Source organism: Jaculus jaculus, chromosome 2, assembly GCF_020740685.1.
Source record: "Jaculus jaculus isolate mJacJac1 chromosome 2, mJacJac1.mat.Y.cur, whole genome shotgun sequence".
NCBI lineage: Eukaryota > Metazoa > Chordata > Mammalia > Rodentia > Dipodidae > Jaculus > Jaculus jaculus.
This window is the reverse complement of record NC_059103.1, coordinates 202,444,108-202,460,417: the sequence shown is the minus strand read 5'-3', so window position 1 is coordinate 202,460,417 and position 16,310 is coordinate 202,444,108.

Below are 16,310 nucleotides of genomic sequence, written 5' to 3'. Positions count from 1 at the left end.
ACCAATTATTTCTATATTTACTTTTTATTTATTTTTATATTTATTGATTTATTTGAAAGTGACAAAGAGAGAAAGAGGGAGAGAGAGAGAGAGAGAGAGAGAGAGAGAGAGAGAGAGAGAGAGAGAGAATGGGCGCACCAGGGCCTCCAGCCACTGCAAATGAACTCCAGATGCGTGTGACCCCCTTGTGCATCTGGCTTACGTGGGTCCTGGGAATAGAGTCTCAAACAGGGGTCCTTAGGCTTCACAGGCAAGCATTTAACTGCTAAGCCATCTCTCTAGCCCTATATCTATATTATTTTATATCAGCTTTGTTATATGTCAAGTGTTAAGTATATACGCCTATGCATGAATGAACCACACATGTTTTTCCTAGGTGCTCTATTCTGTTGGTGTGAACTCTTTTTCTACCCTTCTGCAATCTCCTAGTGTCTTTAGTTTAGGTGGCTGCATGCTGTGCTTACAGGGCAGTAAGCCTGTTTTCCTTTCTTCCTTCTTTGTCATGCAGCTTGACATTTCTGATGACGATTGTCTGGATATTCTCATACTGCTTATCAGCTCAACATAGGGCCAATTTTATGTATTACTCTTGGGTCTGATATAATTTTTTCTCTATTGTTTCATACTGCTTAAATAACCTCCAGCTACTGGCTAAGGGAGGACTGTCAGAGTGGGCTTTGTTGACTGGTCGGCTGACTTTAGAGAAAAGCTCTTAACAGTCTTAACAGGATATTACTATTGTAATTAAGTTCTTTTATTTATTTATTCATTTTATTATTGTCAACTTCCATAATTATAGATAATAAACCATGATAATTCCCTCCCTCCACTTTCTCCTTCACAGCTCCACTCTCCATCATATCCCCTGACCCTGTTTATCAGTCTCTTCTTTATTTTTATGTCATCATATTTTCCTCCTATTATGATGGTCTTCTGTAGGTAGTTCCATGCACTGCAAGGTTATTTATTTTAATCCTACATTAATTCTAATATATGCATTTGGTGCTGCACACTTTCCTTTTTAAGTAATATTTGCATATTAATTCAATTTAGAATGTTGTAAAATTTGTTATAACTTCTTTTTCAACCTATTACTTCTTACTTGTGGTTAAAAAATTTCAAAGTGTTTCAATGTTTGGGCTTTGATACTTTTCACCCATGAAACTTTAATTTCATTTATTTATAACATAGACAAGTGTTTATAACAGTGTTTTTTAATTATCTGAAGATTGAGTCGTTGATTTTCATGTGCTCTACATTTACAGATTTTCCATATAGTCTTAAAACAAGTATTATACATTTTTCCATTTCAGCCTTTTAGTTGATAATTTTCATACATGTAATATATCTTGATCATAATCCCCTCCTATTATCTTCTCTTGCCCTCTTCCTCTAACCCCTTATACCCAACCTTCTTCTTTTCAACTAGTTCCTCTTTTACTTTACATAATTTTTGTCCTCCTCCACCATCTATAAAGGGAGGTGATGGGCTCTATACTATGCAGGTCTTATGCAGGTAATGGCAGTCACTGTGAGGTCATGATTACAATGGCTGTGGCAAGTGTGGAAGATATTGCTCCACAGTACACTTCCTATCATCTAGCTTTTACATTCTTTCCACATGCTCTACATCTTTTAAACTCATCCAGTGTGAGTGTTAATGAACATTGACTAAGTTAATCAATTTACCTAACTGTGTTCCTATCTAGCAGATCAGTCTGCCAAACATAATCCCTTTGGAAAATTCTAGTCCACCACTTGGTCTATTGTGCCTCTGTGTGGATTGTGAGCCATGAGTGATCTTGCATCATTGTATGAAACAGTTCATTTTCTGTATATTTATTGTATACATAAAATAAAACATTATGATTAATATATTTATACATAAATGATACCATACATTAAACATATGATAGAGAATATAGACTCTACTATCTACAATTCTAAGATATTGTCTATCTGACCATTTTTAGAAAACATTAACTCATCTCTATTTGATGTCCTTGGTGTTTGTTTATTTTAAATTCTTTACAAATATGTATTAACATTTTTCTTTCAATATTCTTTAGTCAATGTTATTTTTGCTCTTACTTTACAAGTTATATTTTAAGTACACATTGACCCTGGATTATAATATTCTGGTGAATTATTCATTTTATAATGTATAAAGGTTAGCTTTATCCATATTAATATTTTCTGTACTCTTTAATTAATATCTATCTTGCCTATATTAAAAGAAAGCTGAAGTCCAAATATTGACATCATAGTAAATGTTCTCCTAAAAGACATTTTTATTGCAGGTGTTGATTAGAGAATCTTTGACTCTGGAAATGTTATCTTGGAATAAAAGAAAAAAAAAGGATCTTCTCCTATGTGTGCCAGAGATGCTCTAGCTCTAAAAGAAGCTAATGTGTTCATATCAGCTTGAGAGGTTACTTTAATTCAAATAGACTACCTTGAATTCTATATGAGTCCTTTATGTTAATTTGAATGTATGATAATTTCTAATGAGGGACTACTCCTACCCCAAGCAGTCTGGCCAATGACAAACTTCACTGTCTTTCATTTGCTCTTTTTTCTCCTTCACTTAGGTCTTACTGTTCTTTATGTAGCTTTATGTAAGAAGACCACTCAAAACCCTGTGGACATTGTGAGTAAAGAGAAGGACTTCTGTCCCATGCGTACAGCCTCCCAACATTGAGGGAGTGTTACCAGTGCTGTAAGCGTCAAAGCCAGACAGTCCCAACAAGCTAGGATTGACCATTCATTCCCAATATGCTACTTAAGGAGAAAAGTAATATGTGAAAAGCTGATGAAGGAAGTTTTTCAATGTGTCCACATCAGACAAGGAAGAAATGAAGAGTCTTAGTGACCCTGAGTCTATCTTTGGGTGACTGATACATGGCTAAATTTAAATAGAGGTCAAGAGGTGTGTATGCTTAAGTAGTTTGGGACATGGTGTAATCTGCCTGTTCTGGATCCCTCATTACCTTGGTGCCAGCCTCTCCTGCAAGGTGGTTGGTAAATTGTCAGAACGGTGCAAAATCTCTGCCCGAGAGAAAATTCTTCCTCTGACTGACATGAGTACTTCAGTCTTTCCTTTTATCCAACATAAAACTGCTGGTATAAATTCCAATTCTCTGGTGGACACTGATTTTCTCACTATCTGACAGTCAAAGGAAGATGTGCAAAAGCAGGATTAAGTGAGACAGCCTACCTTCCTGCCTGCTGGGATGTCTATAGTGGCACATATGCCTTGAATGTTCCTCTTGGCACATGGGTGTTCTTTCACTTTTGTATTTTGTGCTCACTTATATATCTAAGAATTTATCTTAACCTATTTCTCAGTCAGAAGCAAGAGGGTGGTGCTCACTCATTCCACTATATGTCAAAAACTGAACCCAGAAACCTCATTTCTTTATCCCAGTGACAGTGTATACAATTAGATTTTTTTTTTTACCACATTTCATCAAAAGAATGGTGGACTTCGGCCCCATTAGCCAACTTGTCCATGAACACATGACTATTAAATGATAAAGTAAAGAAAAAAAATATGGTCTTTACTATGTCAAAACTCTGACATTTTGTAAAAACAGTCACAAAAAGAAATTGTATTATAAGGATTAGTGAATAAACATGATAGGCATGTTTATACCTACTAGAATTCAGTAGGTTGCATATGACAGAAATAGTTCAAACTGATCGAAGTGAAGAAAATGGTTTACATGTCTGAAAAATCCATTATGGTGAGCCTATCTTTCTTCAGCTCAGCCCTGATTTTCTATGCATTGATTTCATTCTTCGGCAAGCTGGCTGGATGTATTAGAAAGATAGCCATAAGCTCGTGTCAGTCTATATATCCTACAGTGCAATAGCCTTGAAAACAAAGAAAACACTTTTTTTCCCCCCTACATTTCTAGCAAAGTCCCAAGGATTCAACTCAGCACTGGCTTTAAGGATGGACAGGTCGCCAAATCATACTGAAGAATCAGCCCGTTTGCAGACCTAAATTGGGGAAAGAGTCTGGAAGCAGTGTCAAGATGGGCCAGAAGCTGATGTGAGCCAGGTGGGAACCCCTATGCACAGGGATGGTCAGCTGTGCTTGACTGAGGCTTGTCCTGACTCTGCTGTCCTCCCAGAACCCCACATTGCTACCTTCCAGATCAAAGTACTAGTCCCTCCCCACTCAGTCTGCCAAATCCCTTCAGACAGGTACTCAGCTCAGTGGATTCATACTTCCCCATCCTTAAACTTCAGGAGGGCAGGACCAGAGCTGTCCTGCCCACTGTCTTCCAGCATCTATAAATGTACTGACATAGGACCAACAGGAAGTGATGAGCTATGTTCCTGCTATTGGTTGGAACTCAACTGCAAGCCAATAGCCACATGCCATAGCACATTCCACAGGGCTTACCCAGCTGAGCAGCTGCCTCTGGCTCTCCTCCCCCTCGGGGGGGTGCAAGTCCAGTCTTTGGTGAACAGCTACTGCTATCATCACAGTACGGTTTGTGAATGAATATATAGTCTCAGTAAGCTTTGTTCCAAGTGAGGTTCGAATATAAGAATTTTTGTGCACGTTGTTTCTTATTTTTCAGTTTTTGCTTTGTCTTCCTTGTCTTTTTCTTTTCTTCTGTTCCTCAGAGGAAAAAGTCAGATATTATTCTTTAAAAAAAAATCACTTCTTTTATATTCTATTTATTTGAAAGAGAGAGCAAGACAGAGCACCAGGGCCTCTAGCCACTGTAAATGAACTCCATACACATGAGCCACCTTGTGCATCTGGCTTATGTGGTTCCTGGGAAGTTGAACCTGGGTCACTAGGCTTTGTAGGTAAGTACCTTAACCACTAAGCCATCTCTCCATCCCCAGATATTCTGCTTGAATGGAGAGGAATCTAGGCCTCCAAGAAACTGGACAGCAGGAAGTCCCAGGGCTTCTTGATGTTCCTGTGAAGACTGTCTTAGATCCAGCATGGTAACCTTTATGTAAGGACTTCAGAGGACCAATGATGGCTATGTGGGAGACTTTTCATTTATTTGTTTTTGTACTGTAGATGTAACTTTGCAATGAGGACAATATCTGAAAAAATAACACAAGAAAATAGAGTAAAATAATTTTTACTTTGCTTCTATGGTATATGTGTCCTATAGTAGGTACATGCTGTGGTTAATTTCATTAATTTACCCCAGTAACTCCACTGGGGTGCAATCATTCTCTTATTGACATGCAAAAATTGAGTGTAATAAAAACCGCAACAGTAGAAAGGGTTATGGCTCACACTGTCCAATGTTTCACATAGCTATTCTCCTTTAATCTTTTAGACAACTGTATAAATTTAGAATCTCTCTGAATTTCCTGATCACTTATGTGGCAAAAATTAGAGACAAGGTAAGGACCCAGACAAGTCTTTCAGCTCATTCAAGAGCTGACTTGGGATTTTGCCGGGTCCCTGCCCCTTCAAACAGACTAGCATCTTTGTTCTTTAACAGTCTCTATTGTTACTTGAATGCCCCCAAGTGGAGGAAAACCAAAGGTTACATGGCATCTGTGTAGGATCCATTAGCACTCTCAAGGAGGAAGAGACAAAAAGAAGAGGCACAGAAAAGAAGGGCAAAGTGGGCGCCCACAGTAAGACTCCTGAGAGCAGATGAGCCGCAGCAGTGACCACCTTACGCTGGCCTTCAAAGCCCTTCACAGGGGGCGCCTTGTGCAGTGTGTGGATGAGGCATCAGGTGACATATGTCTTTGCCTGTAATTCCACGATGTATTCCAGAACTTGTTGGATCCCTGCTTCCAGTATGAGAAATGCCTGCTGAAGGCTTACTGGGCAGGCAGCTTTTGTGTGCTTAAAGGGAAAACTCACATCCCTAGGCACTGCAACCCATTCAGTCTATTTGAATATAAGTCCATGCACATGTATGTGCATATATATACATGCATACACACATGTGTGTATGTATAAAATATATCATCTCTCTCAGTATGTATTCATTTGAAAACAACGCTCTATTATTAGCAGTCACAGCATTCTTTATGAGAATGGAAAGTTTGGGTTTCCACTCTGATTTTTTACTCAATCTTATTTTCCCAATTGCTGCATTGTTCTTGACCTCAAAGAGAAAAATATGAGATAATAGGTTGTTTTTTTCAGTCCATGAGGGAGAAAATAGTAACTTTATATTCCTTCAGGCTTTTCACTCTGGTAGCATATTAACATATATTGTACATTTGGCCTGGGAGTGGGGTGGCAAACTCAACTAGCCAGAAAGAAAATGAGATTTAGTTGTCTGTGGCATAACAACCATCGATGGTTTGCTTCCTTGTCCTCATCAATCCTGCTAATAAGGTTGAGAGTGTGCTGGGATCCTCTTCCTTTCTCCATGTGAGGAATGAGGCTCTGAGTACTTCAGAGCATGCCTTCCTAGCACCACAGCTACAATGCAGCTGCCTTGAAACGTGGCTCTCCCTCTCAGGGCTATGGTGCCCCAGTGGTGAGCAGCAGAGCCCTCCAAGCAGCCCTCCAGAAGTGGCCACCTAGGAGCCTTTGCCCTGGCCTTGGTGATGCACGTGAACCTTTTGGGAGAACCTAGCAATGACAAGACATGCATTAGCCATTCAAGACCCAAGGCCTGGGGGTGGGAAGATGGCCAGTGGTTAAAGGCATTTGCTTGCAAAGCATTCTGGCCTGGGTTCAATTCCAAAGTACCCCCATAAAGCCAGGAATGCTAAGTGCCTCATGTGTTGGTAGTTTGTCTGCAGTGGCAAGAGGTCCCTGGCATGACCACTTCTATCTTTGTATCAAAATAAAAGCAGGAATAAATAAAAAAAAAATCCCAAAACAGGACTGGATCTGGGAAGATAATTCATCAGTTATGAACACTTACTACAAACCTGAGGGCCTGAGACATCTGAGCTGGTTTCCCTAGCACCTATAACAACAACTGTGGCAACACGTGCCTGAAACTCCAGTGCTGTTTGGAGCAGAGACAGCAGTATCATTGGCATTCATGGAAACTGTAGCTCTGGGATCAGAGAAAGACTCTGTAAAAAGGAAATCTGCCAGGTGAATTCCTGAAGAGGATATCATTCTCTTTTGGCCTCTACATCCACACAACCTGGGCATGCACCTCTGCTCCCACACATGCATATAACCCAGACAGCTGCCCCCACACATCACAACACATCATACCCAAGCAAAGCAAAACATATATATATATATATATATATATATATATATATATATATATATTCTGTGCCTCCTCTTTTTTAAAGATATATATATCTTTAAAATATACTTTATTTATTAATATTTATTTTGCAAAGGTTATAGTCTTATACTCCCTCTCCTTCAGACCCACTTTCCCAGGGGGTTCTCCTCAGTGGGTTACTTATTATTGACTATGGGGTATTTAGGCCCGAGTCAATCTCTGGGGGGGGGGGGCACTGTGCTACAGGAAATTTCTACCCCCTTCCAGCTCTTACCCTTCTTCTTCTTTATATATTCTTGGAGACTTCTTTCAGTCTTCCACATTTATATTAGTTTTCATTGCTGTGTAATGAATTGTTCTCAAACATGGCAGCTTCAAGTAATAAACTTTTATTTTCTCTTACTGAGAGTGAATAAGGACTCTGGTCATAAGTTAATTGCTTGAGGTTTGAGTCTCTGATGAGACTCTATATATGTTATCAAGTAGATATATTGTCTCCTTGAAGTCTCATTCTAGAAGACAGCATATACTTCAAAGTTCACTTTCAAGGCTACTTGCAAGACCCTCCACATGACTTTCATGTGACATAAATGACCTATAACTAACTTTCTCCAAAGAAAGACATGCCAGCACATGAGGATAGATGCCTAGGTAGACTCCACAGCCTGTTTAGAACATAGTCAGTGAATCAAGGATTCCAGCGCACAATCAAGGAAGGAGATCTTCATGAGCAAGTCATGAACCATAGCAGGTGTAAAGATTGTTCCATCGTGGGGAACCCCTTGTGGCAGCTACCTCCCCCTTGCTGGGACAGAATATCTGAGCAACAGCAGCTTATGGGAGGAAAAGGTTTATTTTTGATTATAGTTTTTGGGGGAAATTTACTCACAGCTGCAAAAGCCCAGTGGAAAGAGTAAGCTGGCTCATGTATCAGCATGGAGGAAGCTAGCTCCAGCAAATGGGCTGGATTATAAAATTCCAAGGCCTGACCACAGTGACACGCCTGCCACAGTAAGCCTCCATCTCACAAAGTTCCACTGCCTGGGGATTAAGTATGAGACTTCCTGGGGCTGGGGAGGGGGTACTCTACATTAACACACCACAGATCCGCAGGTCTCTTTTAATACTAATGCAGGTTGCCTGTCACGATCCCAACATGCAGCTTCCAGTGATGCTGAGGAAGGCATGGAATACTGTGTGTCATAATCCAGGAAGGGCCCACACACGTGGTTCATCATTTAGGCTTTGTAAAGATGACTGTGGGTGTTTCCATTGATTTTGTTTTCAGAAGTGAAACTCATAGTAACTCTTTGATTTTGTAAATCCTGGTCTTTATCTCACTCCTACCACCTGCCTTTCTAGGGAAGACAAAGTGAGCACATGTGGACTCTAAAGGGACATTCCACTCCTTTGCTCCCCATCTTCTCAATACAGCCCCTGGAGCAGAAGAAGTTGGTGGCTAAATTAACTCACTTGATCATGAAGAATCTCTTAAACTTTTTGCTTAAATCGAATTCAACCCTCTCTTTCCAGACTGGTTCAATTAAGATTCATTTTAACTGCAGAACACTGTCTTTGTAATTGTTCTTTTAAAGTCTTTTAAAAGGCATGTATCAAATTCCCAAGTGCTGCCTGGCTTCTGGTTTTACCTCCAATTCCCTACTTAATGAAGCTGAAAAGAGTGGGTGATTATATTGTTCCTTTGTTTTTATTTGACAGACCCAAGAGAATTGGCCCAGTTCTCTGGAAATACTACTAATTTGAAATTTTCATAAGAATTTAGAATACATTCTGTATATGTGGGAGAGTTATTTTTAATGTAGCTTTATTAAAATGATTACATGTGTTAGGCACTCTTGATAGAGATGATGGGAAGTCATGCTCTTTCTCATGGTTCTGATTTATAGTCCCATGGGAGAAACTCCATGGGCAAGGCTATGATTGCATGGTGTGGTGATTACCTTTGCAGATACTCACCTCATGTTGTCTTGTAGCTGGGACAGTAAATCTTTCTTGGACAAAGCATGTCATGAATGTTTGTCAAGGAAAGTGATGTTTAAGCATTTCTCAAGACAGAACATGAATAGAAATTTCCTAAAGATGTTTCTGGGTATCACTTAGTTGCTAGATGGAGGGACAACAAATTCATGTTGGACTGCAAACATGAATTTGTTGTTACAACTGAGTGGGGGGGTAATGCACTCTTAAGTTGTGGGACTTGTCTTCAGTCCTCTAGTCCACCTCCACCTTTCTTCTTTTGTGTTATCTCCTTGAGCTTACATGGTCTTCCTATTAGCAAGAACACTCTTTACCAGGATCCATGTCAAAAGGACTTACCTGGACCAGCTTAAGCCACACACTGGCTTCTTAATTGCTCATTGCTCACTTGTCTGCTACTGTTACTAGCCCATTTCTGTCTTCAAATACTTATTGGCACTCTGGAATTTGTGGATCCAAGACAACTACTACAATAAATTTTAAGGGGGTCATATCTTCTCTGAGAATTCAGTTTATTCACTGATGTCTCGCTTGTTTCCTTCATCTCTCTGACTTTCAAAGATTCTACACATGCCTGACCGTGTCCCTCCAAAATGGGAGGAGGACCAGGTTTGTCCCCCTTGGAATCTTTCCACACACTCAGAAATAATTAAGATTTATATCTAAATGACACAGGGCAACAATTCAAGGAGACAGCAGGCTGAACAATTGTACACTATCATCAGTGCGTGTGCTCCAGGTCTCAGATATCATTGTCAAATGTCCAAGGAAATGCCCATCACCACGTGAAAGCTGAGATTTTTCTTTCTCTAAATATGATTTGTACTGGCTGTCAGATTAATTTGTGGGGAGCTTCAAGTGCAAGTACCACATTGTTTTATTAGGAACAACTGAACATTGTGGGCATTATTTGAAAACAAGAATGCAGGGAAGGTAAATACTATAAGCAATCTAAGATTAGAATCATAGAGCAATTTTTCAAGTAGCAATATTGCTATTTGAATCAGTTCTCATAATGTTTATAAATATGTTTGGATATATTTTCTTTACACTTAATAACACTGTTATTTTAACTAAAGGAGAATAACCTAGAATAATCTATTTTCAGATTTCCCTGATGTGAATACCTTTCAGCAGACTCTATGATGAAATTTTGGACCCAGAGACCAAATTGGAATGTTTATTTTGCCAGTATTAGTAGTTGACTTAACCTTTTAAGTCTCTGTTTCTCAAATTGTAAAATAAATATGATAAAAATCATACCTTGGATACTTATTGGATAAAATTGTCACATGCATGCAGATTAAGCAAGACAGCCTCTGTCCTGTAGATAAAAAGGGACATTTTCAGTGTCTACCGAATTACCTCCACTGCTTTCACTGCCTTACATCAGAGGAATTGTCTTCCTACAGAAAAGACATGTGTGCTGGCTTACCTCCGATGACTTTGCGACTATTGGTAACACATCTCAGCATATCAGATTCTCCTGACATCAAACAGCCCCCAGGAAAGATGAACTGTCCTTAATGCCACACTCTGTCATTTTCAGCATGACTTCACCCACAGATATCTCAGAGGATTTCTCATAAAACCCAGCTTAGTGAGTTAATCAACCTTTGGGTGGTATTAAAGGACAGAATGGATGTACATTTCAAAGGCGCTTTATCCCTAAATCATTTCAAGTCGCATGTCTGAACAATGCTCTTCCCTCCTGCTGTTAACTTGTTGGTCAAAGTTTATTGAGCACTTCTTACTTTGGTTTTAGGATAATCTTTGCAAGCTCTCATCAGTTTGACAAATGCGTCAGTATCCTACCAGGTTGTCAGTGAAAGGGAACAACTGCTTTCTGCTGGATCTGGAAAGATCTAGAGTTTGAAGAGTAGCCACCCCCAGAATTTTCAAATAAATATTTTATCCTTTTGCCAATGAAACAGGGAGACTCATTACTTTAATGGGTGCATTTTAAGTTTATAGTATTTTAAATATTTTGTTTTCATTTATTTCAGAGAAGGAGAGATAGGGAAAGATTGGCTGAGCCTCCAGCCACTGCAAAGGAACTCCAGACACATGTGTCTCCTTGTGCATCGGGCTTAAGTGGGTCTTGATGAATTGAAACTGGGTCTTTTGGCTTATAGGCAAGTATCTTAACCACTAAGCCATCTCCCCAGCCCAGAAACTTTAACTTGAAAGTACTTTAATAATAGGAGCTGAGCACTGATAAATATTTGACATTGATTACATTACTATACCACAAAGCATATCATAATAGTCCCAAGAGTTACATGAGGACTCAGTGCTTTGGTGTAAGCAACTTTTCCAAGATACTTCACTAGTAAGTGCAGAATTGAGATTTAAATTCTTATTCACTGAATTTTGTCATTTGTCTTTTAATCTCCGTGTATGCTTTTGTCCCCAGAGTAGTCATGCTAACTGGTGGAAGCCGAGAAGTCAACTAAATTCAAATCCAAGTGGCTATACTATCAGCATTAAACTCCAGCTGGGTGCTACATATTATTATCCCATAAGGCTTTCAAATTAAGATGTGAATAAAAGTTGCTGAGTAAGTGGTACATCTACATTTTTCTTAGCCCAAAGGGACTAGGGTTTTAGGAAGTAGAATATAATTTATAAGTAATTCATGAGCTGTAATTTCTTGACTGAGATCCTAATTTATAAGAATCTTTTGGATTACAACAAGATAAACTGAATAAAGGCAGGGGTTTTTGTCTCTTTGTATGCTAGTATCTTCATGCATAGAGGAGTGTTTAGTATGGATAGAGGCACAGTGAGCATGTGTTGGCTTGATGAATGCATTAGCTCCAACGCTTGGGTATGAATGTTTATGTCTGTGGCCTATGGACACTGTCCCCAAGGTGATTTTTCTCTTTTGGCTGTGATCTCATCTTCAGGGGAGAGAGAGCTGCGGAGAGCAGCCTGAACCTTCCTTCTACTGGTCTGTTCAGGGAGATCAGTGCTTTAGAGAGGTCAGATATCAACAATGCTAGAATGAAATTAAAATATTACCTCACTGACTCTCAGAATAGGTCTGGGGTTTGGTCACATCAGGTATGAACGCCAACTCCCTTGCTGCTTTCCAAGGTCAGTGGATAGAGTGTTTGTCATCCCATTCACATAAAGCATGGACATTTATGCATTTGGTCTTTATCAGACAGCTCTGGTGTGCGAAGGCATGGTGGCCTGTCTACTCGACCTTTCCTAATATTAAAGATCTATGCCTCAGGCATGGAGTTTTATATTTGGTCTTGGTTTCCTCATAATTTCTTCATTTTTATCTAGCTCTTTCCAAAGTGCTTGATCCTCATCCCTGATTGAATTAACTTTATTTTATATGTGGAAAAAATAATAATTTTTGGTGAAATTTTATCCAGCATTCTATTTGCTTTGCCTTGAAGAGCAAATATCCCCTGTCAGCTCAGTGTTTGAAGCTTGGAGGGAATTCTAAGCAGAACCATGCATAACAAAATCCTTGCTGGGGACACCAGAGTCAACATGGTTAGTTTTGATCTTATGATCCTGGGACCCTCTCATATCACAGGAGCCTGAAACTCTCTCCTGTGCCCATCACCTGTTGTCAGAAACATTTCCAATTTGGCCAATGAACATTCATCTATTTAGTTCTGCATATTCTCCACTGGCTTGATGATGTCTCCATGTCCTGTTGCCAAGTGACCAAGTAACCATCATCATTTCTTCAATCCCAAAGACTGAGAAATATGCCCCAAGGCACTTTTCATTTTTTAATCAACCTTTGCCATATTTCAAAATACTATCTCCTCCTGCTGTATCATCACTGTTCTTACTCTCCATGACCCACATAGCTCATTACATTCTAGAGCCACCTCTGGCTTAGAATGTTCTCTCTCTGTGCTTCATTGAGACGTGCTGGCCCAGGCCTGGCGCACCCAATGAATCAGTGCAAACCGGTCTCTAAAGTCAAGCAGTGCATCACCGCTTTTCCGTGTGGATGACGAAGGTGAACAGTGAAAGGTGAGTGCAGAAGCACTTAGTAGTACACGCATCAGCTAAGACATCAATTTCAAGGGCAAAGCAATATTTGTGTTTTGAAGACAGGAGGGTTTGGGGACTCAGACATGGAGGCTGGAGTCTAGTTATCAAAGACTTTATACACAAGACATGTACATGAAATTAATTGAAAACTGAATATCCAGAATTTTTTCTATGTTTGTATTTTTACTTCTTTTTTTCTCTAAAGCAGAGGTGTGAGTGTTTGTGTGTTTGTGTGCGTCCCCGCATGCATCATGATTTTTCTTTTCTGATTCGTGGGATTGAACCCTCAGAAAGTGTTTGGTCATATCACCCTCAACGGAGGACACCATGGTGGGCACAGCCTGGGAGCAGGCATGGATGGTGACACGATGTACGATGGACAACTGAGCAATTCAAAATCATGGCTTCTTCCCCTTGAACCTCCACTCACATGTTGTTAGAAGCACTGGGGTGTGTCTGGAGAAGTCCTGGGCTGGAAACAAAGAGGAATTGCCTGAATATGTGGATGGAAAAGAAGAAATCGAAGGTATTTTTATCCTCCCTGCCTGCCCTGCCTTTGCTGAGGAAACCTTATTAGGTTGTTACAGTCTCAGCAGATAAATCTGAGAATTCATTTTTATTTATATATGTTTGCTCGGCATTTCCTGTGATAGACTTCAGTTGTAAAGAGAGTTATAAATGCCGTTTCTGCAGGCTGTTTTTACTGCAGTGTATCTGTGTTATTTCGGAAGGCCCACTGAGAACCGATTCCAAAAGGTCTTGTTGTTGGATAGAGTGCTGCTCCTTGTTAGCTGTGGCCCAGAGAATTCTTGATTGACATTCTGGAGCTGTTCCAGTTGCTCTGAGTGGTCAGGGAGGCAGCCACTGCAAACAGCTGTACCTCGCCTGTATACACTCCACCTATGGAGTCATACACACAGTCACTGACTAACTTAACATGGGTGTGCATAGGGATATGTCCAAATATAAAATATACACATTATCTAATCTATCTATCCATGTTTCTCTGTTTGTGTGTTGGTCTTCATGTTTGCAATGTGAACTATTTTAAGCATGTAGAATATAATATAGAATGAAAGCAAATAAAACAAAATGGCTATGCCTTCTTAACACTTACTGTAGTGTAGGAATTCGAAATAAATGTAACAAACAATCACAAACTATTAAACCAGCTGATCCATAAATAATAAAATAGCTACGTTTGGTGGTTTAGGTCTGTAGTCCCTGCTACCCAGGTGGCTAAGGGAGGATAATCTTAAATTCAAGGTTTCCTTGGACTACAGAGGAAGTTCGAAACAAGCCTGGGAAACTGAGTGAGACCCTGTCTTAACAACAAAAAATGTTGGTGATGCTTATGGTAGATAAATTTACTCAACATGTACAGGACCCAGATTAAATCACGAATGTTTCGAAATAAATAATAAAATTTCAGGTGGCAACACAAACATGAAGCAAAATATAATGTACAAGTGACATGAAGAGTGGTGACAGTAAGCAAAGGACCTTGGAGATCGGGGCAGTGTGAATATGGAGTCCCGAGGAGGCTTTGGTGAAGGCATGTGTTCCCTAGAAACTCTGCGACTTGAAGGAGCTCGTCATGCCCACGGTCGTTCTCAGTAGAAGGAAAAGAAAGTGGGATGCCCTGGGGTAGTTCAGTGCTTGACACAACCTAAGGAGAAAAGGCCGGCTGCTGTGGCTAGGGTGCAGGGACTGAAGGCTGAGGGAGGTGAGCAGAGCAAAGTCATGTACAGTCACAAAGGCCTTGTGCCACATTTGAAAGATTTTGTGTTATCTTTTCATAAGGGTCGTGATCAGGAAGATGGCAGGAACAGATTAATTACATCAAGGAACATCCAGTAACTCTGCAATGTGAAGGTGGCCACGTAAGGAGCCAGTCCAGAGAGTGTGCACTGATGCAGGGAGAGGCGCACGCCGCTGACCGCGCCAGCATAGCCACGATGTCATGGGGAGGGGTGTTATTTTGTCTGTTTTTTCTGAATGTTTGAAAAGCACAATACAAAAGAGTGCATGAAGGATATAAACATATATAGGAACTCTGAATAACTGTTCTGATTGTTTTATTTTTAAAAAAATTTTTCCCTTTTGCCTTGAGTGTCTGGGTGAAAGATCACCTCATGCAGAGAGGGGAATACTGGAGAGCAGTAAATTAGAGAGAAGCTGACCTTCAGCATCTATACATGGTCTTACAGCACACAGGACTCTGACAGTCAGGCGGGGAGTGAATATCAAGAGAGAATCATAAGTCCAAAGATATGCTCTGGAGTTCTCCCTCACAGAGAGGTTTGGAAGAGGAAAGAAATGCTGATCAAGAAATTAGGAAGACTGGCACGATAGGAACCTTTATCCTTGGAGATAGACTGAAAGATACAATCCTCAACAGGAGAAATGGGGAGCATCTGGCTAGAAGGACTCTGGAGAGGGTGGGATGAAGTCTAAGCTTAAAATTATTATTATTATTATTATTATTATTATTATTATTTATCTCTGGCCTCTAGCTCCCAGCACCAGAAATTGGTTGCTACCCACAATGAGCTGTTGATTAGAGAGACCTATGAGTTCTCCAAATAAAAAAGGTTTCTCTCAAAGCACTAGATTCCCAACCTGAGGGAAAGGGTAAGTCCCTATTGCTAAAGACACCATATGCTGCCAGCACAGAACATGGACAGACCTGGCTAGAACCTAAAAGAGTCCCCAGGCAGTCAGCCCATCTAGTGCTGGAAAGCACTACGTGAACTACTGGGGAAAGGTGGCTGAGCAAACAGAGGTCTAAGCTAATCCGAAGCAAACACACTGATAGGATGTACATGTCAGTGTGATAGTGGCACATAGCCTCGGTGGGTAATCAACAGCTTTCTGATGGGCTAAGAGATCCATTCAGTGCAAAGAAACCCATGTCTGGAATTGGGAATCAGATCAGAATCCTATGGAGGCAAAGATTAAGCTCTCCAGTGTAAGGTCTCACAAGTCTTTGATTAAAAGAAGGGTTACACACATCAAATTCTCCCCAAATTAATAGTGCTTATCCCATTTAAACTATGCTGACTTCACTCTCTG